Source organism: Phyllobates terribilis, unplaced genomic scaffold, assembly GCF_046119375.1.
Source record: "Phyllobates terribilis strain yellow unplaced genomic scaffold, ASM4611937v1 Scaffold_9__5_contigs__length_417890890, whole genome shotgun sequence".
NCBI classification, from domain to species: domain Eukaryota; kingdom Metazoa; phylum Chordata; class Amphibia; order Anura; family Dendrobatidae; genus Phyllobates; species Phyllobates terribilis.
In genome coordinates, this window is record NW_027362769.1 from 279,477,709 (window position 1) to 279,503,779 (window position 26,071).

Below are 26,071 nucleotides of genomic sequence, written 5' to 3' on the forward strand. Positions count from 1 at the left end.
CCACTCTTCCCACCTTTACTGCCACATCCTTAACCCCGACTTGGTTAAGGGGAAGGCCATTGGAGGCATACACGGAAAGGTTTGGAGCTGGCGGGCTTAGTTCGTCTATGGATCAGAACCTTTTGTAGAGGACATCAGGCATGATGGTTACCTGAGATCCTGTGTCCACCAGGTCAGGGGTCCCGATGCCGTCCAGCACAATGGACAGGAAAGGTCTTCCTCCCACGAACCGGCGGTACCAGTTTGTTGGGCCTGGTTGGTCTACTCCTGGGTGTCGGCCATCGGCCCCAGGGTTTTCTCTTTTAAAGGACACCTCTTCATGGTGTGGCCTGCTTTATGGCAGCAGTAGCAGATGAAGTCTCCTGGAGGGTGGCGTTGGTCGTTGGTCCTTCCACGGGGTGGCGTTGTCCCCCTCCGGGGTGGTGTTGTCCTCCTTCTTCTTCTCATCCAGGGAACATCCTCAGGGCTGTCGGCTAGCAGAATCCTTCCTTCCGGCCCAGGCTCCCAGGTTGGGCCTTACCGTCTGGGGCAGTATATATGTATATCACGGTGGCTGGCCCAGGGCGGACAGTGCGCCAAAAAAGGGGGTTTAATGAAATGAAAATAAAAGTTTGTGACTCCACCTGTGGATTCTGGTAAGAGGTCACCAGCGCTGCGAAAGTCCACTGAGGCCGATGTTAGGGACAGCTTTGATGGGACGGCTCCCCACAGGTGGAGCAGGCCTCAGGGCAGTGTAGGATGTATGGAGGTGGGTGTGCTGGGCGTTGTGGTGCCGGTAGGGAACGATGGCTCAGCCGGAGTAACGGACAGAGACAGGGGTTTTGCTTCGTTACCTTTACCTTGTACAGCTGGTAGATATGGTCCAGGGTACTCTAGGTGAAGGGCGCACTTTTGGACTTCTCCCCAGTGAGCGGGTATAAGGCCTCCTGTTCCGTGTCTGTCTCTGTGTAAGCTCCTGGCCAGCGTGCAACTGTGCCTAGCTTATGTGTCTTGCTTTTTATATTCCACCTGTTGCTCTGAAGTAGGACCTCCTGTTGGTGACCACTTTCCCTGGACGTCGGGGCCTTCGTGGTACCTGATCCTGTAAGTCTAGCTTCAGGTCTGCCAGGGACTTGTAGTCCTCCTGGGATTCCGGTTAACCCTACTGGGTGTGAAGGGTCCCTGTAGGCTCGGACCCGGTGTCCGGTAAATATACTGGGGTGAGCCTGGTATGCTCCTCTGCCCCCTTTATCACTCCTTCTCTCCTCGCCGTCGGCCATGCTCGGGGCCCTCACTAGGCTTCAGTACTGCTGGAGGCCTAGCTTGCCTCACACAGCAGCCTGCGTGCTCCTGTCTCTCTGTAGACTTGAACTAATTGGAAACTCAACCCTATCTGAGCTGTCTGGCTCCACCTTCCCTTTATATATCCCTATCAGGGCTCCCTCTGCTGGTATGAGGTGAAAGTTGGAGGTGTTTGAATGTAGTGAGGGCCTCTTGTGGAGAAATCCAGCCATGCACCCTTATGGGTTCTGTGGCACCAAGCGCAGCAAGGCGCCACAATATCACGGTGGCAGGCCTGGTCCGTGACCCAGGGCGGTCAGTCAAAAGGGGAATAGGTATAGGGGATTTAAGTGTTCGTGACGCCACCTGTGGATTGCGGCCAAAAGGAGCCGCTGCTGTGGAGCAGTCCTCTGGAGCTGGTGTTACGGCAGGAGGGGTGGTGTGGCTCTCCACAGGCAGAGCAAGCTCCAGGGCAGTGTAAGAAGATGGTGGGTGCGCTGAGCATTGTAGTGCAGTGAGGGAAAGGTGGCGATAAAGAATGGACGGAGGCAGTGCGGTGAGGTCATCCGAGTCTTTACTCACAGTTCTTATTGCAGTTCCACTGGTGTACTGTACAGGTGTCAGCCTCCCACGTCACGCTGCGTTCACCAGGCAGGGGTTCAGTACTTCCTCAGGTAGATCATGGGTACCTGGCAGAACCCCACTTTCGTGTGTTCCTATCTAGACCGTCTTCACGCTGGGTCTTTCTCCCTCCTGCCCTGCGCTTCCCGCTCTCAATCCTGCTCAGTTACTCTGAAGTCCCTCCTGTCCGTCGGAGTTCACAGACCTGCTTGACCCTCACGGGGATTAGAATGAGGCTTCGGCAACTGACTATATAAGCCAGGAGCCTCCGGTTTTTCCAGCCGGGACTTGAAGTACACGACTGAGCCAGGGGCCGGTCCCCTTCCTGCGGCCTACGATCCCTCTGTCTTCTGACAGATGCAGGGCGTACGGGTGCCTTCCTGCACTCGCCATACCCCCTAGGATCCCTCCTTAGAACAGAGCCTACTCCCTGCTCCCCTCCTGGGCCTCTGACACTGGGCCCTACTTGTGGAGCAGAGCTCCTACTGAGAATCTGCTCCCAGACTGTTCTTCTGAACTGTCCTCTCACTCTTCTCCCTGCCACCCTAAGATGGCTTCCCTATTTATACTCCAACCAAAGTGCTCCCCCTAACTACTTACTCCACCCACACCCACTACTGGTTCCCCCTACCTTTGGGTTCCCCCCACTTCAGCCAGGGTCAGGGCTCAGCAGGAAACATTCATTGCGTCTTGCCCTTCCACCTGGCCTGGAGCAGTGTACTGTTGGATGCAGGTGTTGGGGTTCCGAGCAGCACTCCCTCCTTACCTGAGAGAAGGAGACAGCACACCTCTGGGTGAGGTGCAGTACCTCTGTGGCGACTGAAACCTCAGGGGCGCCACAACTGTGCTCGGTCGGTCCCCACCTAGTGTAAATACTATGGTCAGTCGGTGCACAGTCTATTGTAAATGTTGTGGTCAGTCATTCCAGACTATGGTATAACTACTGTGCTCAGTCAATGCACACCTAGTGTAAATGCTGTGTTCTGTCAGTCCCTGGTCTAGGGTGAATGCTGTGGTCAGTCTCGTGTAATCATGGTATTGATTGTGTCACCGCTGAGAGCAGGTGTGTTATGAAATAAAAGACAGAGGATAATGAGAAGAAATGTTCCTTATCTCTGTACCTGAGATATGGTGGTGTTATACTAGGAGTTGTGTATAGAAGATGTACATTTGAAAAAACACATACATGACAATATACTGTATCAGGAAGGTGGGTGTTATTACCCCTCCGCCAGTCTAGAACTTAAGCCTAGACCAATGATTATCAGTAATTAATACGAGAATTAATTACCTGTTATGTCATTCCTCTGATTCTCTTCTTGGAGTCCACAAACAAAAATTTTACGTTCTAATATCTCATTGAGATTCAGTCACCTGTAAAAAGACAAACTATATGATAATATGTTCCTGCTACATGCTATACACACCAATAACACACTAGGGCCAAAATTACTTATCGGTCTTTAGTTCAGCATAAATACTGTGGTTAATAAGTCCACATCTAGTGTTAATGCTGGGATGAGCCAGTCTATAATCTATGGTGAATGTTGTGGTCAGTTAATCCACAGACTAGTGCAAATGATATAGACAGTCAGTCCACAGTATGGTATTATTACTGTGCTCGGTCGGTCCCCACCTAGTGTAAATACTATAGTCAGTCGGTGCACAGTCTATTGTAAATGTTGTGGTCAGTCATTCCAGAGTATTGTATAACTACTGTGCTCACTCAATGCAAAACTACTATAAATGCTGTGTTCTGTCAGTCCCTGGTCTAGGGTGAATGCTGTGGTCAGTCTTGCGTAATCATGGTATTCATTGTGTCACCGCTGAGAGCAGGTGTGTTATGAAATAAAAGATGGAGGATAATGAGAAGAAATGTTCCTTATCTCTGTACCTGAGATATGGTGGTGTTATACTAGGAGTTGTGTATAGAAGATATGTAAAACCATCCTTAAAACCTGTCTTGCGGGAGGATGTATGTGAATCTAATGAAAATGTAGAGTTCCTGTGGGTGGAGATAAAGGGAGGGGGAAAAAATAATAAATTACTGATAGGGGTTTGTTATAAGTCTCCAAAAATAATGGAAGTAGCGGAGAATGTCCTCATAAAGCAAATAGATGAAGCAGCGACTCAAGGAGAAGTCATTATTATTGGAGACTTCAACTACCCTGAAATACATTGGAGGACAGAAACATGTAGTTCAAGCAAAGGTAATAGGTTTTTGACAACTATGAGAGACAATTACCTTTCACAACTGGTTCAGGACCCAACAAGAAGGGGGGCACTGCTAGACCTAATATTAACCAATAGGCCAGACCACATATCAAATATACGAGTTGGGGGTTACTTGGGTAATAGTGATCACAAAATAATACGTTTTCATGTAACCTTTAATAAGATGTGTAGTAAAGGGGTTACAAGGACACTAAACTTCAGGAAGGCTAATTTCCAACGGTTGAGAGATGATCTTAGTGCAATAAGCTGGGACTATATCCTGAGACATAAAGCTACACAAAGCAAATGGGAGACATTTATTAACATACTGAATAGTACCTGTGCACAATATATACCCTTTGGGAATAAATATGCTAGAAATAGGAGGAAACCACTATGGCTAAATAGAGCTGTAAGGGGCGCAATAAGTGACAAAAAGAAAGCATTTAGAGAACTAAAGCAAGTAGATAGTGATGAGGCATTAAATAAATATAGAAAATTAAGTAAATTATGTAAAAAACAAATCAAGGCAGCAAAGATTGAGGCTGAGAGAATCATTGCCAGAGAAAGTAAAAATAACCCCAAAATATTCTTTAACTACATAAATAGTAAAAAACTAAAAAATGATAGTGTTCGCCCCCTTAAAAATAGTCTGGGTGAAATGGTGGATGAGGATGAGGAAAAAGCCAATATGCTAAATGATTTTTTTTCAACCGTATTTACACAAGAAAATCGCATGACAGAAAACATGATTAGTGATAACAAAAATTCTCCATTAAATGTCACTTGCTTAACCCAGCAGGAAGTACGGCGGCGTCTAAAAATTTCTAAAGTTGACAAATCCCCGGGCCCGGATGGGATACTCCCGCGAGTACTGCAGGAATTAAGTAACGTCATAGATAGACCATTATTTTTAATCTTTAAAGATTCCATAATAACAGGGTCTGTACCACAGGACTGGCGTATAGCAAATGTGGTGCCAATATTCAAAAAGGGGACAAAAACTGAACTTGGAAATTATAGGCCGGTAAGCTTAACCTCTACTGTGGGTAAAATCCTGGAGGGTTTCCTAAGAGATGCTATAATAGAGTATCTGAAGAAGAATAACCTCATGACCCAATATCAACATGGGTTTACGAGGGACCGTTCCTGTCAAACTAATCTGATCAGTTTTTATGAGGAGGCAAGTTCTGGACTGGACCAAGGAAATGCAGTGGATGTTGTGTATATGGACTTTTCAAAAGCTTTTGATACGGTTCCACACAAAAGGTTGATACGTAAAATGAGAACAATGGGGATAGGGGAAAATATATGTATGTGGGTTAAGAATTGGCTCAGTAATAGGAAACAAAGGGTGGTTATTAATGGAAAACACTCAGACTGGGTCTCAGTTAACAGTGAGGTACCACAGGGGTCAGTATTGGGCCCCCTTCTTTTTAACATATTTATTAATGACCTTGTAGGGGGCATACAGAGTAATATTTCAATATCTGCAGATGACACTAAACTCTGCAGGGTAATCAATACAGAGGAGGACAATTTTATATTACAGGAGGATCTATGTAAACTAGAAGCTTGGGCTGATAAATGGCAAATGAGCTTTAATGGGGATAAATGTAAGGTAATGCACTTGGGCAGAGGAAATAAAATGTATAATTATATGCTTAATTGTAAAACACTGGGCAAAACTGTAACTGAAAAAGACCTGGGTGTATTGGTGGACGACAAGCTCACGTTTAGTGGCCAGTGTCAGGCAGCTGCTGCAAAGGCAAATAAAATAATGGGATGCAATAAAAGAGACATAGATGCTCATGAGGAGAACATAATTTTACCTCTATACTAGTCATTAGTGCGACCACACTTAGAATACTGTGTACAGTTCTGGTCTCCGCTGTATAAGAAAGACATAGCTGAACTAGAGAGGCTGCAGAGAAGAGCGACCAAGGTTATTAGAGGACTGGGGGTCTGCAATACCAAGACAGGTTATTACACTTGGGGTTATTTACTGTGGAAAAAAGAAGGCTTAGGGGTGATCTTATTACTATGTACAAGTATATGAGGGGACAGTACAAAGACCTTTCTACTGATCTTTTTACTCTGAGGCCTGAGACGGGGACAAGGGGGCATCGTCTACGTCTGGAGGAAAGAACGTTTGATCATAATCACAGACGGGGATTCTTTACTGTAAGAGCAGTGAGACTATGGAACTCTCTGCCGCATGATGTTGTAATGAGTGATTCAGTGTTAAAATTTAAGAAGGGCATGGATGCCTTTCTTGAAAAGTATAATATTACAGGTTATAAATACTAGATTCCTTTATAGGGCGTTGATCCAGGGAACTAGTCTGATTGTCGTATGGAGTCGGGAAGGAATTTTTTTCCCCAATGTGGAGCTTAGTGTTTGCCACATGGGTTTTTTTTGCCTTCCTCTGGATCAACATGTAAGGCTATGGGTTGACCAAGATGGACTTAGTCTTCCTTCAACCTTAAAAACTATGTTACTATTTGAAAAAACACATACAGTATATTGTCATGTATCAGGAAGGTGGGTGTTATTACCCCTCCGCCAGTCTAGAACTTAAGCCTAGACCAACGATTATCAGTAATTAATACGAGAACTAATTACCTGTTATGTGATTCCTCTGATTCTCTTCTTGGAGTCCTCCAACAAAAATTTCACGTTCTAATATCTCATTGGGATTCAGTCACCTGTAAAAAGACAAACTATATGATAATATGTTCCTGCTACATGCTATACACACCAAAAACACACTAGGGCCAAAAATACTTATCTCTGGGATAATGACTGTGGTTAGTCTATCCACAGTTTATTGAAAAAGCTGTAGTCAGTCAGTCCACAGTCTACTGTAAATGTTGTGGTCAGTCAGTCCACAGTGTAGTGTAAATATTAGAGTCAATCGGTCATTAGTTCAGCATAAATACTGTGGTTAATATGTCCACAACTAGTGTTAATGCTGGGATGAGCCGGTCTATAGTCTATTGTGAATGTTGTGGTCAGTTAGTCCACAGACTAGTGCAAATGATGTAGACAGTCAGTCCACAGTATGGTATTATTACTGTGCTCGGTCGGTCCCCACCTAGTGTAAATACTATGGTCAGTCGGTGCACAGTCTATTGTAAATGTGGTCAGTCATTCCAGAGTATTGTATAACTACTGTGCTCAGTCAATGCGCACATAGTGTAAATGCTGTGTTCGGTCAGTCCCTGGTCTAGGTCTAGGATGAATGCTGTGGTCAGTCTCGCGTAATCATGGTATTGATTGTGTCACCGCTTAGATCAGGTGTGTTATGAAATAAAAGACAGAGGATAATGAGAAGAAATGTTCCTTATCTCTGTACCTGAGATATTGTGGTGTTATGCTAGGAGTTGTGTATAGAAGGTATACATTTGAAAAAACACATAGAGTACATTGTCATGTATCAGGAAGGTGGGTGTTATTACACCTCCTCCAGTCTAGAACTTAAGCCTAGACCAACGATTATCAGTAATTAATACGAGAATTAATTACCTGTTATGTGATTCCTCTGATTCTCTTCTTGGAGTCCACAAACAAAAATTTCACGTTCTAATATCTCATTGGGATTCAGTCACCTGTAAAAAAGACAAACTATATGATAATATGTTCCTGCTACATGCTATACACACCAATAACACACTAGGGACAAAATTACTTATCTCAGGGATAATGACTGTGGTTAGTCTATCCACAGTGTAACGGGTCCGGGAGGTGGAACCTCTGAGCTATTATACAAGGGGGCGGCCCTTGTAAGGGAGCGGGTGGCAGTCTCTGGGTGAACGGACAGGGAGTTACGGCAAGTGATCAGGGCAGTCTCTGGGTAAGGGGTAGGTACGACCTGTGATGGCAGAGCCTCCGGGTAGGCTAGCAGGCAGATGGTAGATGTGTGCTCCCAGGTGAGCAAGCGAGAGTCTCTGGAATAGCAGGTGGTCACGGCACGTGACGGCGGAACCTCCGGGCTGGCAGGCAGGTAGGTAACGGAGAAGCGCTCCCAGGTGAGCGGGCAAGAGTCTCTGGAATAGCTGGTGGTCACCGCACGTGACAACGGGACCTCCGGGCTGGCAAGTAGGCAGGTAACGGAGATGCGCTCCCAGGTGAGCGGGCAAGAGTCTCTGAGATAGCTGGTGGTCACAGCACGTGACAACGGAGCCTCCGGGCTGGCAAGCAGGCAGATAACGGAGAAGCGCTCCCAGGTGAGCGGGCAAGCTGGTCCATAGACAGACTGACCGGAGTAGTAAGGCAGACCGTCGGACCTCAGGCAAGCAGGCAGGTAGCTGATATGCGCTCCCAGGTGAGCGGGCAGGCTGGTCCTTTAGACAGACTGACAGGAGTAGTAAGGCAGACCGTCGGACCTCAGACTGGCAGACAGGTAACAAGTATTCAGGCAGCAATCAGGCAGGTAACTAGCAGGAAACTGGCAGGAAACTGGCAGGTAACTGGCAGGTAACTGGCAGGTAACTGGCAACGGGACCTGAGGGCTGAAGCACAGGTGAGACACAGGTGCAAACAACATTGCTCGGGCACCTCCATTTTGGAGGAGGTGCCTTATATATGATGAAGTCCTCCGGCCATTGGCCGGGGACTCCTTAGGACGGCACGCGCGGTCCCTTTAAGAGGAGGGGAGCGCGCGCGCGCGCGCCCTAAGCACAGGGGCCGGGAAGGAGCGCGCGCTGAGAGCAGAGCGGGAGGAGGACGCCGGGAAGGAGCGCGCGCTGACAGCAGAGCGGGGAGAGGACGCCGGGCACGGAGCAGAGCGGTGAGGGGAGCAGCGTCCCTGCCTAGCAGAGGGCAGGGACGCCAGCGCTACAGTACCCCCCCCTTTAGGCCCCCCCTTTTTTAGGCCAGACAGAAATTTAGCTAGGATGAGAGGGGCATGGATGTTCTCCCGGGGCTCCCACGTTCTCTCCTCAGGACCAAACCCCTTCCAATCTACCAGAAAAAAGGTCTTTCCTCTTACCCTTTTGGTGGCAAGAATGTTCTCTACCTCAAACTCGTCCTCAGCAGAAACCGGAGCAGGAGGCGTACCTGTAGACTTGGAAAAAGAGTTAAGCACTACAGGTTTGAGCAGAGACACATGGAAGGAGTTAGGGATCCGTAAGTTGGCCGGGAGTTTCAATTTATAGGCCACCGGGTTGATCTGACTGATGACCTCCAGTGGGCCGATGAACCGAGGCCCTAACTTATAGGAAGGGATCTTGAGCCGGACATATTTGGACGAGAGCCAGACTTTATCCCCAGGGCGGAATTGAGGAGGGTCCAGACGTTTTTTGTCAGCGTGTCTTTTCATACGCTCGGATGACAGAAGGAGTGCGGACCGGGTACTCTCCCATATGGAGGAAAATTTGTTAACAAGAGATTCCGCAGCCGGATTGTCCGCCGAGGTGGAGACGGGAAACGGGATCCGAGGATGCTGACCGTAGACTACAAAAAACGGGGATTTGGAGGAAGACTCGCTCTCGTGATTGTTGTACGAGAATTCGGCCCATGGCAGGAGATCCACCCAGTCAGAATGGTGGGCATTAACGAAGTGCCGAAGGTAACTGGTCAGGTTCTGATTGATCCGCTCCACTTGACCATTAGACTGTGGGTGGTAAGCGGAGGAGAAGTCCAGGGTGACGTCCAGCAATTTACAAGTGGCTCTCCAGAAACGGGAAGTGAACTGTACCCCACGATCCGACACGATGTGACGGGGCAGGCCATGAAGACGGAAGATGTGGTGGATAAAGTCTTTAGCCAGCTCGGGTGCAGACGGAAGACCTGGCAGTGGAATGAAGTGAGCCATCTTGGAGAAGCGGTCAGCGACCACCCAAATGACCGTACAACCGGCAGAGACGGGTAGATCAGTAATGAAGTCCATCGCTATATGCTGCCAGGGGGCAGCAGGTACTGGCAGAGGTAGGAGGCGGCCGGCCGGCAGGTGTCTCGGAACTTTGTTGCGGGCGCAGGACACACAGGCAGAAACAAAGTCTATTACATCCTTGTGCAGGTTAGGCCACCAGTAGTGCCGGGTAATAAGCTGGAGGGTCTTTTTCTGACCGGCGTGGCCAGCTAGTTTAGACGAATGACCCCAGTGTAGGATCTTCTCCCGATCAGGTACTGGTACGAACGTCTTACCAGGAGGAAGACGATTTAGACTCACGGGAGCCACCTGCATTACTCTGGCGGGATCGATGATATGTTTCGGATCCTCCTCGAGATCAGACACCAGAAAGGACCGAGACAAGGCGTCCGCCTTGACGTTTTTGTCAGCCGGGCGAAAATGAAGGACAAAATCAAAACGAGCAAAAAACAAGGACCACCGGGCTTGGCGCGGGTTAAGTCTCTGGGCATGCTGGAGGTAAGCCAAGTTCTTGTGGTCAGTGTAAATTATTACCGGGTGAAGAGCCCCCTCGAGCAGGTAACGCCACTCCTCCAATGCCAGTTTGATGGCCAATAACTCTCGGTCTCCTATGGAATAGTTGCGCTCAGAGGAGGAGAAGAGTTTAGAGAAGAAGCCACAAGTTACCATCCTCCCGGAAGATGATTTTTGAGTAAGTACCGCTCCGGCTCCAGAGGAGGAGGCGTCAACTTCCAGGAAGAACTGTTTGTTGCCATCTGGGCGATGCAGCACCGGGGCGGAAGAGAAGGCCTGTTTAAGGGAAAGAAAGGCCTCCTCTGCTTCGGGTGGCCACTCTTTGGGATTAGTACCTTTACGGGTGAGCGCAGAAATTGGGGCCGTCCGGGAAGAGAAGTGTGGTATGAAGAGGCGGTAGTAGTTGGCGAAGCCCAGGAATCGCTGAATGGCCTTCAACCCCTCCGGTCGGGGCCATTTCTCGATGGCAGACAATTTCTCAGGATCCATTTGTAGGCCGGTCTGAGAGATAATGTAGCCCAGAAACGGAAGCGAGGTCTGCTCAAAGAGGCACTTCTCAAATTTAGCGTAGAGATGGTTCTGCCTTAGCCTGAGCAGGACCTGACGAACGTCCCTCCGGTGAGTCTGGAGATCCGGAGAGAAGACCAAGATGTCGTCCAGGTACACCACTACGCAGGAGTAGAGAAGGTCCCGGAAGATGTCATTGACCAACTCTTGAAAGACGGCAGGAGCGTTACAGAGACCAAAGGGCATTACCAGGTATTCATAGTGGCCGTCCCGGGTGTTGAATGCCGTCTTCCATTCATCCCCCTGACGAATACGAACCAGGTTGTACGCCCCACGAAGGTCCAGTTTGGTGAAGATCCTAGCCCCCCTCAGGCGATCAAATAATTCTGGAATGAGCGGAAGGGGGTACTTATTCTTCACCGTGATCAGGTTTAGGCCTCTATAGTCTATACAGGGACGGAGAGAGCCGTCCTTCTTTTTGACGAAAAAGAAGCCTGCTCCCGCCGGGGAGGTAGATTTCCGGATGAATCCTCTGGCCAGATTCTCCTCAATATATTCGGACATTGACCGGGTCTCAGCAGCGGATAAAGGATAGATACGCCCACGGGGAGGAGTAGTACCGGGTAGCAGATCGATGGGACAGTCGTATGGTCTATGTGGTGGTAATGTCTCTGCCTCCTTTTTATTAAAGACATCTGCATAAGACCAATAAGGAATCGGAAGTCCAGGTAGATTAGCTGGGGTAGGAGAGGGACGGACGGGATGGACGGGAACCAGGCAGGTTTTATGACAGTCTTGTCCCCAGCGAAGGACCTCTCTGGTTTGCCAGTCTAGCACGGGTGCATGTCTCTGGAGCCAGGGCAGACCTAGCAAGAGGGCGTGAGAGAGTCCAGGCAGAACATGAAAGGAGATACTTTCAGAATGCAGCATTCCCACCTGCAGGGTAATGGATTCGGTGATGAGTTGAATGGGGCGAGGTAAGAGGCCCCCATCCACGGCAGCGACAGACAAGGGTACAGCCAGAGGTTTGGTAGGGATGCGGTATTTCTCAACCAGGGACTGTGAAATAAGGTTCCCGGCTGCTCCAGAGTCAAGTTGGGCTAGTTCGAAATAACGGTTCTCCCCGTAGATGATCGAAACTGACAACAGCAGGGATGGAGAGGATTTATTCTTGTCTAGGTGGACCTCTCTGAGCGAACCTAGACACAGGCGTTTCCCGACCTCTCCGGGCAGGCACGGATCCGGTGCTCCTTACTGCCACAGTAGAAGCAGCTCCCCTCGGCACGGCGTGAGTCCTGACGGGTTTTGACCATCTTGGTCTGGTCGACCTGCATAGGCTCAGGAGAGTGTACCTGGGGAGAGATGGAGGGAATGACGGGTTTCTGGAAAGTAGGAGCTAAACGTGGAATCCTTCTCTCACGGGTGACCTCTTTGGCACGCTCCTGGAACCGTAGGTCAATCCGGGTGGCAAGGGTTATTAGATCATCGAGAGAGGTAGGAATGTCCCGACCAGCAAGTTCATCTTTAATACGACCGGACAGACCCTCCCAGAAGACGGATACCAGAGCGTCGTTATCCCAGGCCAGCTCCGAGGCAAGGGTGCGGAACCGTATGGCATATTGGCCCACGGTGAGACCCTCCTGACGGAGGCGTAGCAGAGAGGATGCGGATGAGGTCTTCCGTCCGGGTTCGTCGAAGACTTTCCGGAAAGCCGAGAGAAAAGCAGGCAAGTTGGACACCAGGGGGTCTCCTCTCTCCCATAGAGGATTTAGCCAGGCCAGGGCCTCCCCGGTGAGATGGGACATGATAAAGGCAATTTTGGCCCGGTCGGAATTAAACTGATGGGACAAAAGTTCAAAGTGCAGGGTGCACTGATTTATGAAGCCCCGAGCCTGGACGGGGTCGCCTCCGAAGCGAGGAGGTGCAGAAAGCCGGGGTCCGGGGTAGGATACCATAGTATTAGTGGGCAGCGGAGCTGCCGGATTGCAAGATATGGCACTGGCGGAGGTTGTTGGTGGATCAGACAGGGTGTTCAGGCGAGTATTAACATTCCGCAGATGACCCAGGATGGCCTCCTGTTGGGACTTCTGACGGGACAGTTCAAGACAGAGGTCCGAGAGCGAGGGAGCTTGGGTGCCACCGGGTTCCATGGCCCGAGCAAACTGTAACGGGTCCGGGAGGCGGAACCTCTGAGCTATTATACAAGGGGGCGGCCCTTGTAAGGGAGCGGGTGGCAGTCTCTGGGTGAACGGACAGGGAGTTACGGCAAGTGATCAGGGCAGTCTCTGGGTAAGGGGTAGGTACGACCTGTGATGGCAGAGCCTCCGGGTAGGCTAGCAGGCAGATGGTAGATGTGTGCTCCCAGGTGAGCAAGCGAGAGTCTCTGGAATAGCAGGTGGTCACGGCACGTGACGGCGGAACCTCCGGGCTGGCAGGCAGGTAGGTAACGGAGAAGCGCTCCCAGGTGAGCGGGCAAGAGTCTCTGGAATAGCTGGTGGTCACCGCACGTGACAACGGGACCTCCGGGCTGGCAAGTAGGCAGGTAACGGAGATGCGCTCCCAGGTGAGCGGGCAAGAGTCTCTGAGATAGCTGGTGGTCACAGCACGTGACAACGGAGCCTCCGGGCTGGCAAGCAGGCAGATAACGGAGAAGCGCTCCCAGGTGAGCGGGCAAGCTGGTCCATAGACAGACTGACCGGAGTAGTAAGGCAGACCGTCGGACCTCAGGCAAGCAGGCAGGTAGCTGATATGCGCTCCCAGGTGAGCGGGCAGGCTGGTCCTTTAGACAGACTGACAGGAGTAGTAAGGCAGACCGTCGGACCTCAGACTGGCAGACAGGTAACAAGTATTCAGGCAGGAATCAGGCAGGTAACTAGCAGGAAACTGGCAGGAAACTGGCAGGTAACTGGCAGGTAACTGGCAGGTAACTGGCAGGTAACTGGCAACGGGACCTGAGGGCTGAAGCACAGGTGAGACACAGGTGCAAACAACATTGCTCGGGCACCTCCATTTTGGAGGAGGTGCCTTATATATGATGAAGTCCTCCGGCCATTGGCCGGGGACTCCTTAGGACGGCGCGCGCGGTCCCTTTAAGAGGAGGGGAGCGCGCGCGCGCGCGCCCTAAGCACAGGGGCCGGGAAGGAGCGCGCGCTGAGAGCAGAGCGGGAGGAGGACGCCGGGAAGGAGCGCGCGCTGACAGCAGAGCGGGGAGAGGACGCCGGGCACGGAGCAGAGCGGTGAGGGGAGCAGCGTCCCTGCCTAGCAGAGGGCAGGGACGCCAGCGCTACACACAGTTTATTTTAAAAACTGTAGTCAGTCAGTCCACAGTCTACTGTAAATGTTGTGGTCAGTCAGTCCACAGTGTAGTGTAAATATTAGAATCAATGGGTCCTTAGTTCAGCATAAATACTGTGGTTAATAAGTCCACAACTAGTGTTAATGCTGGGATGAGCCGGTCTATAATCTGTTGTGAATGTTGTGGTCAGTTAGTCCACAGACTAGTGCAAATGATATAGACAGTCAGTCCACTGTATGGTATTATTACTTTGCTCAGTCCGTCCCAACCTAGTGTAAATACTATGGTCAGTTGGTGCACAGTCTATTGTAAATGTTGTGGTCAATCACTCCAGAGTATTGTATAACTACTGTGCTGAGTCAATGCACACCTAGTGTAAATGCTGTGTTCTGTCAGTCCCTGGTCTAGGGTGAATGCTGTGGTCAGTCTCGTGTAATCATGGTATTGATTGTGTCACCTCTGAGAGCAGGTGTGTTATGAAATAAAAGACGGAGGATAATGAGAAGAAATGTTCCTTATCTCTGTACCTGAGATATGGTGGTGTTATGCTAGGAGTTGTGTATAGTAGATATACATTTGAAAAAATATATACAGTATATTGTCATGTATCAGGAAGGTGGGTGTTATTACACCTCCGCCAGTCTAGAACTTAAGCCTAGACCAACGATTATCAGTAATTAATACGAGAATTAATTACCTGTTGTAACATACCTGGCGGCGTCCTTGCATAGTGGTCCATCTCCCACTGTGCAAGAGCGCGCACTTGATCTCCAGTCCAGAATGTCTCTCTGGCTTCCCTCCATGCTGTCTGTTTGTGTCTGTTTCTGCTGCTTAAGGGCGGCGCCCGATCACTTCCTGTTTCTTGTACCTGCTGTGGGCACACCCCTTGTGCGTCCTCAGCCTATTGCTGTCTGTCTCCTGGTATTTAAACCAGCTGCTCCAATTAACCCATGCCTGAGCATTGTGTTTCATTCAGTGTGTGCTTTCACTCTGAAGGTGCCAGGCCCCGTTCTGTGTTCTCTTGTCCGCCTATCCTGGAGGCTGTATTTCCAGGCCTGTCTGAACACGCTCCTAGCCTGTTCCTCCCGCCTTCTAGGGGCCGATTACCTAGACCCGCTCCTGTATCTTGTCTGTCCTGTCTGAACACGCTCCTTGCCTGTTCGTTCCGCCTCTCTGGGGGCCGTATTCCAAGACCCGCTCCTGTATCCCGCTGCAGTGTCGGTCTCCTCCGTACACTCAGTTCCAGTCTGAACTCTCTCCTATCTTTTACCTGTTTTTTCTCTATGTCCGTTCCTTTCCTTTTTCTGCAGAGTCTGAACTCGTACCTAACTCCTGCTTGTTGTCTCTGTACTCCCGTTTGTGAGTTTGTGGTCCACTCGCTACTTCACTGCAAGTACCCTGTGGGTATATGGCTCTGCCTTTCCCTTCCTGTCTGTTCCGTGTGAACAGAGCCCTGTCCCCCCTGCTCTGCCTTGCTCACTGCTCCGGCAGCCTTGCTCCGCTCTGACCCTTTTGCTCGCTGCTCCGGCAGCCTTGCTCCGCTCTGACCCTTTTGCTCGCTGCTCCGGCAGCCTTGCTCCGCTCTGACCCTTTTGCTCACTGCTCCGGCAGCCTTGCTCCGCTCTGACCCTTTTGCTCACTGCTCCAGCAGTCTCGCTCCGCTCTTATCCTTTTGCTCACTGCTCCGGCAGTCTTGCTCTACTCTTGCTCACCGCTCCAGGCGGCCTCGTCCTGCTCTACTCTTGCTCACCGCTCCAGGCGGCCTCGTCCTGCTCTACTCTTGCTCACCACTCCAGGCGGCCTCGTCCTGCTCTACTCTTGCTCACCGCTCCAGGCGGCCTCGTCCTGCTCTACTCTTGCTCACCGCTCCAGGCGGTCTCGTCCTGCTCTGCCTTTGCTCACCGCTCCAGGCGGTCTCGTCCTGCTCTGCCCTTGCTCACCGCTCCAGGCGGTCTCGTCCTGCTCTGCTCTTGCTCACCGCTCCAGGCGGTCTCGTCCTACTCTGCTCTTGCTCACCGCTCCAGGCGGTCTCATCCTGCTCTGCTCTTGCTCACCGCTCCAGGCGGTCTCGTCCTACTCTGCTCTTGCTCACCGCTCCAGGCGGTCTCGTCCTGCTTTGCTCTTGCTCACCGCTCCAGGCGGTCTCGTCCTGCTCTGCCCTTGCTCACCGCTCCAGGCGGTCTCGTCCTGCTCTGTTCTTGCTCACCGCTCCAGGCGGTCTCGTCCTGCTCTGCTCTTGCTGACCGCTCCAGGCGGTCTCGTCCTGCTCTGCTCTTGCTCACCGCTCCAGGCGGTCTCATCCTGCTCTGCTCTTGCTCACCGCTCCAGGCGGTCTTGTCCTGCTTTGCTCTTGCTCACCGCTCCAGGCGGTCTCGTCCTGCTTTGCTCTTGCTCACCGCTCCAGGCGGTCTCGTCCTGCTCTGCTCTTGCTCACCGCTCCAGGCGGTCTCGTCCTGCTCTGCTCTTGCTCACCGCTCCAGGCGGTCTCGTTCTGCTCTGCTCTTGCTCACCGCTCCAGGCGGTCTCGTCCTGCCCTGCTCTTGCTCACCGCTCCGGGCGGTCTCGTCCTGCCCTGCTCTCGCTCACCTCTCTGGGCGGCCTCACTCTGCTGTGTTTGTCCGCCACATCTGTGGTTCTGTTCCAGAGTCCCAGTGTGTACTGGGTCCTATCCCGCCTGTGTTCCTACCTGCTAGTGCCTTCCTGTTTGCACTCTAGCCGTGCTTGCCTGTACCCCCCTGCCTGCATACCCGCCTGCCTGCATACCAGTCGTGCCTGCCTATTCCCACCAGTCTGTGTGCCAGCCTATCCAGTCTGTTCCTGTATTCCCCTGTGTGGGTCAACAGCCGTGTCCGGGGTCTGTCCTGGAGTAGCACCTGGTCCCTCTGCTCGGTTCCTCCTTGGTGCACTGGCGTCGTATGCCGTCGTGCGACCCTGGTCGGATCGGGTGAATACCTAGTTACGCCCCTCCAGGCATTCACTCTCCGGCACGGTCCAGTGGAATCACACGCACACGCCGCTTAGCCCGGGCGTGTGCATTACAGCATGCTCAGGCCATGGTTCCCGTTGAGCCCCACGGCCTTCGCTCTCTGAGACGTTTTCCAGTGAATACGTGCATTAAAAATAAATAAAAAAAAAATTTTTTCTTTAGCTGAGTTCCAGGCGAAGTACGCACCCGTCCAGATGGATCTTTCTGCACTCGTTCCTGCGGATCCGCCACGGTACTTTGGGGATCCAAAACAAAGTCTTGCATTTGTGGAGCAATGCATGCTACACTTCAAGGCCTACCCTCTCTATTTTCCTTCCGATTGGGCTAAAGTGGCCTTTATGATTGACTACCTAGCGGGTGATGCCTTGAAATGGGTCACTCCCCTATGGGAAGCATGGGATCCTGTCGTCCTTGACCTGCAGGCCTTCCTGGTGGCCTTTCGTATGATCTTCGAGGACCCTAACCCTGAAGCCCCTGCTGAAGCTTCGCTTCCCAATATCCCGGAGCAGCCCCGACGGGTAATGTGTGTGGGTAGCGCACTAGTCCTCCTGCCCGAAGAGACTACTGCCCATCCAGACTCCACACAGGATGAGTACGCTCTCCGGAATACTTCTCACAACCTCAAGAGGCAGTCCAGACGTGCTAGACGTAGAGACAAGCCGTCACGCCAGGGTCTGTCCTCCCTGAGACCTCCTGACCCCAACCTTGAAGTCCCTACTGAAGCTTCATCTCCCTGTATCCCGGAGAAGCCCCAACGGGTAATGTGCGTGGGTAGTGCACCAGTTCTCCTGCCCGAAGAGACTACTGCCCATCCAGACTCCACACAGGAGAACTTCCTGCACCCGGCATCAGGTGCTTCACCCACTTTAACCAGTGTGCATGTCCAAGGATGCTCCGAAGCTGTGATTACCTCCGAGTCTATGCACCTCTACTACTTGGCGGAGGACCCCCTGTTGCCTCCTGAATCCTCCGGGATACCACTCGATGACAAATGGAGAGAGACTTCTCTACACCCGGTACTCGATACTTTGTCTGCTCCGTCTTGTGAGCCTGACAATGGGTACCCCAAAGTGGTAGTTACCCCCGAGTCTCTACACCCCTCCGACCAGGCGGAGGACCTCCAGTTGTCTCCAGAACCCTTCGGGGTGCTACCTGGTAGCGAAAGGACAGAGACTCTCCTATACTCTGTACCTGATACCTCGCTCGCTTCGTCCAGTGAGTCCAACCTAGTGTACTCCGAAGCAGAGGTCACCCATGAGTCTCTACACCCCTCCGACCAGGCGGAGGACCTCCAGTTGTCTCCAGAACCCTTCGGGGTGCTACCTGGTAGCGAAAGGACAGAGACTCTCCTATACTCTGTACCTGATACCTCGCTCTCTTCGTCCAGTGAGTCCAACCTAGTGTACTCCGAAGCAGAGGTTACCCATGAGTCTCTACACCCCTCTGACCAGGCGGAGGACCTCCAGTTGTCTCCAGAACCCTTCGGGGTGCCACCTGGTGGTGAATGGACAGATACTTTCCAATACTCGGTACCCGATACCTCGCCTGCTTCGTCCAGTGAGTCCGACCTAGTGTACTCTGAAGCAGATGTTTTCTCCGAGCCTCTGCACTCTTCTGACCCGGCGGAGGACCTCCAGTTGTTTCCTGAATCCTCCGGGGTACCACCAGATAACAAAGAGACAGTGACTTTTCCTTATCCTGTACCTGATAACCCGTCTATTTCTTCCTGTGAGTTTGACAAGATGTACCTCGAAGCAGAGATTACCCCCAAGTCTCTGCTCCCCTCCAACCCGGGGGAGGGCTTCCAGTTGTCTCCTGTACCCCCTGGGGTGCCACCTGAAAATATGTGGAGAGAGACTTCCTTGTGTGCTGTTCCTGGTACTCCACCCGTTTCGTCTGTTGCTGAGGATGGCTGGATAGGAGGTAGCATCCTAGCTAACCAGATGAGACCAGTTTTTCCTGTGGACAGTGGAAGTGATCTCCTTAAAGTGAAGGATTGGCCCTCGAATTCCCTGCGGAAGATTCTGGCAGGCCTGAAGAAGAGGGGGCGTAAGGGGGGAGGTACTGTAACATACCTGGCGGCGTCCTTGCATAGTGGTCCATCTCCCACTGTGCAAGAGCGCGCACTTGATCTCCAGTCCAGAATGTCTCTCTGGCTTCCCTCCATGCTGTCTGTTTGTGTCTGTTTCTGCTGCTTAAGGGCGGCGCCCGATCACTTCCTGTTTCTTGTACCTGCTGTGGGCACATCCCTTGTGCGTCCTCAGCCTATTGCTGTCTGTCTCCTGGTATTTAAACCAGCTGCTCCAATTAACCCATGCCTGAGCATTGTGTTTCATTCAGTGTGTGCTTTCACTCTGAAGGTGCCAGGTCCCGTTCTGTGTTCTCTTGTCCGCCTATCCTGGAGGCTGTATTTCCAGGCCTGTCTGAACACGCTCCTAGCCTGTTCCTCCCGCCTTCTAGGGGCCAATTACCTAGACCCGCTACTGTATCTTGTCTGTCCTGTCTGAACACACTCCTTGCCTGTTCGTTCCGCCTCTCTGGGGGCCGTATTCCCAGACCCGCTCCTGTATCCCGCTGCAGTGTCGGTCTCCTCCGTACACTCAGTTCCAGTCTGAACTCTCTCCTATCTTTTACCTGTTTTTTCTCTATGTCCGTTCCTTTCCTTTTTCTGCAGAGTCTGAACTCGTACCTAACTCCTGCTTGTTGTCTCTGTACTCCCGTTTGTGAGTTTGTGGTCCACTCGCTACTTCACTGCAAGTACCCTGTGGGTATCTGGCTCTGCCTTTCCCTTCCTGTCTGTTCCGTGTGAACAGAGCCCTGTCCCCCCTGCTCTGCCTTGCTCACTGCTCCGGCAGCCTTGCTCCGCTATGACCCTTTTGCTCGCTGCTCCGGCAGCCTTGCTCCGCTCTGACCCTTTTGCTCGCTGCTCCGGCAGCCTTGCTCCGCTCTGACCCTTTTGCTCGCTGCTCCGGCAGCCTTGCTCCGCTCTGACCCTTTTGCTCGCTGCTCCGGCAGCCTTGCTCCGCTCTGACCCTTTTGCTCACTGCTCCAGCAGTCTTGCTCCACTCTTATCCTTTTGCTCACTGCTCCGGCAGTCTTGCTCTACTCTTGCTCACCGCTCCAGACGGCCTCGTCCTGCTCTACTCTTGCTCACCGCTCCAGGCGGCCTCGTCCTGCTCTACTCTTGCTCACCGCTCCAGGCGGCCTCGTCCTGCTCTACTCTTGCTCACCGCTCCAGGCGGCCTCGTCCTGCTCTGCCCTTGCTCACCGCTCCAGGCGGCCTCGTCCTGCTCTGCTCTTGCTCACCGCTCCAGGCGGTCTCGTCCTGCTTTGCTCTTGCTCACCGCTCCAGGCGGTCTCGTCCTGCTCTGCTCTTGCTCACTGCTCCAGGCGGTCTCGTCCTGCTCTGCTCTTGCTCACCGCTCCAGGCGGTCTCGTCCTGCTCTGCTCTTGCTCACCGCTCCGGGCGGTCTCGTCCTGCCCTGCTCTTGCTCACCGCCCCGGGCGGTCTCGTCCTGCCCTGCTCTCGCTCACCTCTCTGGGCGGCCTCACTCTGTTGTGTTTGTCCGCCACATCTGTGGTTCTGTTCCAGAGTCCCAGTGTGTACTGGGTCCTATCCCGCCTGTGTTCCTACCTGCTAGTGCCTTCCTGTCTGCACTCTAGCCGTGCTTGCCTGTACCCCCCTGCCTGCATACCCGCCTGCCTGCATACCAGTCGTGCCTGCCTATTCCCACCAGTCTGTGTGCCAGCCTAACCAGTCTGTTCCTGTATTCCCCTGTGTGGGTCAACAGCCGTGTCCGGGGTCTGTCCTGGAGTAGCACCTGGTCCCTCTGCTCGGTTCCTCCTTGGTGCACTGGCGTTGTATGCCGTCGTGCGACCCTGGTCGGATCGGGTGAATACCTAGTTACGCCCCTCCAGGCATTCACTCTCCGGCACGGTCCAGTGGAATCACACGCACACGCCGCTCAGCCCGGGCGTGTGCATTACACCTGTTATGTGATTCCTCTGATTCTCTTCTTGGAGTCCACAAACAATATTTTCACGTTCTAATATCTCATTGGGATTCAGTCACCTTTAAAAAGACAAACTATATGATAATATGTTCCTGCTACATGCTATACACATCAATAACACACTAGGGCCAAAATCACTTATCGCAGGGATAATGGCTGTGGTTAGTCTTTCCACAGTTATTGTAAAAGCTGAAGTCAGTCAGGCCACAGTCTACTGTAAATGTTGTGGTCAGTCAGTCCACAGTGTAGTGTAAATATTATAATCAATCGGTCCTTAGTTCAGCATAAATACTGTGGTTAATAAGTCCACAACTAGTGTTAATGCTGGGATGAGCTGGTCTGTAATGTATTGTGAATGTTGTGGTCAGTTAGTCAACAGACTAGTGCAAATGATATAGACAGTCAGTCCACAGTATGGTATTATTACTGTGCTCGGTCGGTCCCCACTTAGTGTAAATACTATGGCCAGTCGGTGCACAGTCTATTGTAAAAGTTGTGGTCAGTCACTCCAGAGTATTGTATAACTACTGTGCTCTGTCAATGCACACCTAGTGTAAATGCTGTGTTCTGTCAGTCCCTGGTCTAGGGTGAATGCTGTGGTCAGTCTCGCGTAATCATGTGTAAGGCAGAGCTAGTCATCATAATGGTGGATACTCGCTTCGCTGCGACAATCAATGCACACGTGCAATGTCTTTACATTTTTCTCACAATGCTGCAGTTTATTACTTCATAAGCCACAGTTCACCGGGTCCAACTCAGTGGCACGCCGACACACATAACTATAATATTCACGAGCCAAGTGGCACACAGGCCCACTTGCTCCAGGTTACAGCCTACGGCAAGGTAATAAATTATCAATGTCCATAACACAGTCCATGTAACAAAGTGTATTACCTTTGCCGGGTTTAGTTGCTGCAGTCCATTTAATCCGCCACCACTGTGGCTTTGTGGCTTCCCAGGTGGGGGTCTCTAGCCGTCGTCCCCTCAAAGGCTACTGGTATGTATTCACTCACATCCAGCCTGCGCCTTTCAGGACTCTTCATCAAGCCGCTGCCTTCCAAGGCCACTAGCATCCACACAGGATCCAGTCTCGACCTTTCAGGCCGCCAGGCTTCACGGTATCACGGTGTCCCACACACACAGGGAACAGGCCTCACGCCCAACACACCGAACACACCTGTCTCCCATCAACCAGGGTTTATATATGCATCCCGTGCACACACACTCACTGACAGGACCTTGCTGATGTCACAGTCATGTGATCAGACAGACATTCTGTGCGCGCAGGACCTGTGCTATGTCCCAGTCATGTGACCAGTCACCTGAGTGCATAGGTCCTGTGTGCTGTCCCAGTCATGTGTACCGACCTTTACTGTGCATACAGGACCTGTATGATGTCACAGTCATGTGACCAGTCAGCTGAGGGAAAGGTATATGGTCAGCCAAAAACACACTGGCCCATTTATAGTAATGCCAGCAAGCTGCTGCATTACACATGGTACTGATTGTGTCATCGCTGAGAGCAGGTGTGTTATGAAATAAAAGACGGAGGATAATGAGAAGAAATGTTCCTTATCTCTGTACCTGAGATATGGTGGTGTTAAACTAGGAGTTGTGTATAGAAGATATACATTTGAAAAAACACATACAGTATATTGTCATGTATCAGGAAGGTGGGTGTTATTACACTTCCGCCAGTCTAGAACTTAAGCCTAGACCAACGATTATCAGTAATTAATACGAGAATTAATTACCTGTTATGTGATTCCTCTGATTCTCTTCTTGGAGTCCACAAACAAAAATTTCACGTTCTAATATCTCATTGGGATTCAGTCACCTGTAAAAAGACAAACTATATGATAATATGTTCCTGCTACATGCTATACACAACAATAACACACTAGGGCCAAAATTACTTATCTCAGGGATAATGACTGTGGTTAGTCAATCCACAGTTTATTGTAAAAGCTGTAGTCAGTCAGTCCACAGTCTACTGTAAATGTTGTGGTCAGTCAGTCCACAGTGTAGTGTAAATATTATAATCAATCGGTCCTTAGTTAAGCATAACTACTGTGGTTAATAAGTCCACAACTAGTGTTAATGCTGGGAAGAGCCAGTCTATAATCTATTGTGAATTTTGTGGTAAGTTAGTCCACAGACTAGTGCAAATGATAAAGACAGTCAGTCCACAGTATAGTATTATTACTGTGCTCGGTCGGTCCCCACCTAGTGTAAATACTATGTTCAGTCGTTGCACAGTCTATTGTAAATGTTTTGGTCAGTCATTCCAGAGTATTGTATAACTACTGTGATCAGTCAATGCACACCTAGTGTAAATGCTGTGTTCTCTCAGTCCCTGGTCTAGGTTGAATGCTGTGGTCACTCTCTCGTAATCATGATATTGATTGTTTCACCGCTGAGAGCAGGTGTATGTTATGAAATATAAGAGGGGGATTCCCAATTTGGAAGACACAGGATAATGAGAAGAACTGTTCCCTATCTCTATACATGAGATATGGTGGTGTTATACTAGGAGTTGTGTATAGAAGATGTACATTTGAAAAAACACATACAGTATATTGTCATGTATCAGGAAGTTGGGTGTTATTACACCTCCGCCAGTCTAGAACATAAGCCTAGACCAAAGATAATCAGTAATTACTACGATAATTAATTAACTGTTATGTGATTCCTCTGATTCTCTTCTTGGAGTCCACAAACAAAAATTTCACGTTCGAATATCTCATTGGGATTCAGTCACCTATAAAAAGACAAACTATATGATAATATGCTCCTGCTACATGCTATATACACCAATAACACACTAGGGCCAAAAATACTTATCTCAGGGATAATGACTGTGGTTAGTCTATCCACAGTTTCTTGTAAAACCTGTAGTCAGTCAGTCCTCAGTCTACTGTAAATGTTGTGGTCAGTCAGTCCACAGTGTAGTGTAAATATTAGAATCAATCGGTCATTAGTTCAGCATTAATACTGTGGTTAATATGTCCACAACTAGTGTTAATGCTGGGATGAGCCGGTCTATAGTCTATTATGAATGTTGTGGTCAGTTAGTCCACAGACTAGTGCAAATGATATAAACAGTCAGTCCACGGTATGGTATTATTGCTGTGCTCGGTCGGTCCCCACCTAGTGTAAATACTATGGTAAATCGTTGCACAGTCTATTGTAAATAGTGTGGTCAGTCTTTCCAGAGTATTGTATAACTACTGTGCTCAGTCAATGCACACGTAGTGTAAATGCTGTGTTCTTTCAGTCCCTGGTCTAGGGTGAATGCTGTGGTCAGTCTCGCGTAATCATGGTTTTGATTGTGTCACTGCTGAGAGCAGGTGTGTTATGAAATGAAAGACAGAGGATAATGAGAAGAAATGTTCCTTATCTCTGTACCTGAGATATGGTGGTGTTATACTAGGAGTTGTGTATAGAAGATGTACATTTGAAAAAATACATACAGTATATTGTCATGTATCAGGAAGGTGGGTGTTATTACACCTCTGCCAGTCTAGAACTTAAGCCTAGACCAACGATTATCAGTAATTAATACGAGAATTAATTACCTGTTATGTGATTCCTTTGATTCTCTTCTTGGAGTCCACAAACAAACATTTCACGTTCTAATATCCAATTGGGATTCAGTCACCTGTAAAAAGACAAACTATATGATAATATGTTCCTGCTACATGCTGTACACACCAATAACACACTAGGGCCAAAATTACATATCTCAGGGATAAAGACTGTGGTTAGTCTATCCACAGTTTATTGTAAAAGCTGTAGTCAGTCCGTCCACAGTCTACTGTAAATGTTGTGGTCAGTCAGTCCACAGTGTAGTGTAAATATTAGAATCAATCGGTCCTTAGTTCAGCATAAATACTGTGGTTAACAAGTCCACAACTAGTGTTAATGCTGGGATGAGTCGGTCTATAATCTATTGTGAATGTTGTGGTCAGTTAGTCCACAGACTAGTGCAAATGATATAGACAGTCAGTCCACAGTATGGTAACATAGTAACATAGTTTGTAAAGCCGAATAAAGACTTGCGTCCATCAAGTTCGACCTGTTAGTTCTGTAATTGCTAAAGTTGATCCAGAGGAGGGCAAAAACCCCAAATGATTTGGCCAATCTTCACCTGAGGAAAAATTCCCTCCCGACTCTGAAACCAGCAATCAGAATAAATCCCTGTATCAACTTACTATTTTATTTTATTTTTAAGTATATGCTGAAATCTGCCTGGTATCTAGAAATGCATCCAGTCCCCGCTTGAACTGGTGTAGTGAATCCGACATTACCGTCTCCTCACTCAGTGAATTCCATATTCTCACTGCTCTTACCGTAAAGAACCCCTTCCTATGCTGGTGCTGAAACCTTTTCTCTTCCAGTCTTAGTGAATGCCCTCTTGTTACCATAATATTCCTCCTTTTGAACAGATCCCTGGCAAGGTCTCTATACTGTCCCCTAACATATTTGTACACATTTATTATGTCCCCCCTCAACCTTCTCTTTTCCAGGCTGAATAGTCCTAGTTTTGCCAACCTCTCTGGGTATTGCCATCCCTCCATTCCCTTTATTAATTTTGTTGCCCTCCTTTGTACCTTTTCAAGCTCATTTATATCCTTTCTATATATTGGGGCCCATAACTGAGCACAGTATTCCAAGTGTGGTCTGACCAGTGCTTTGTACAGTGGAGGAACAATGTTCTCATCCTTTGCAGCTATACCTCTTCTGATACATCCCATTACCCTGTTTGCCCTTACAGCAGCGGCCTG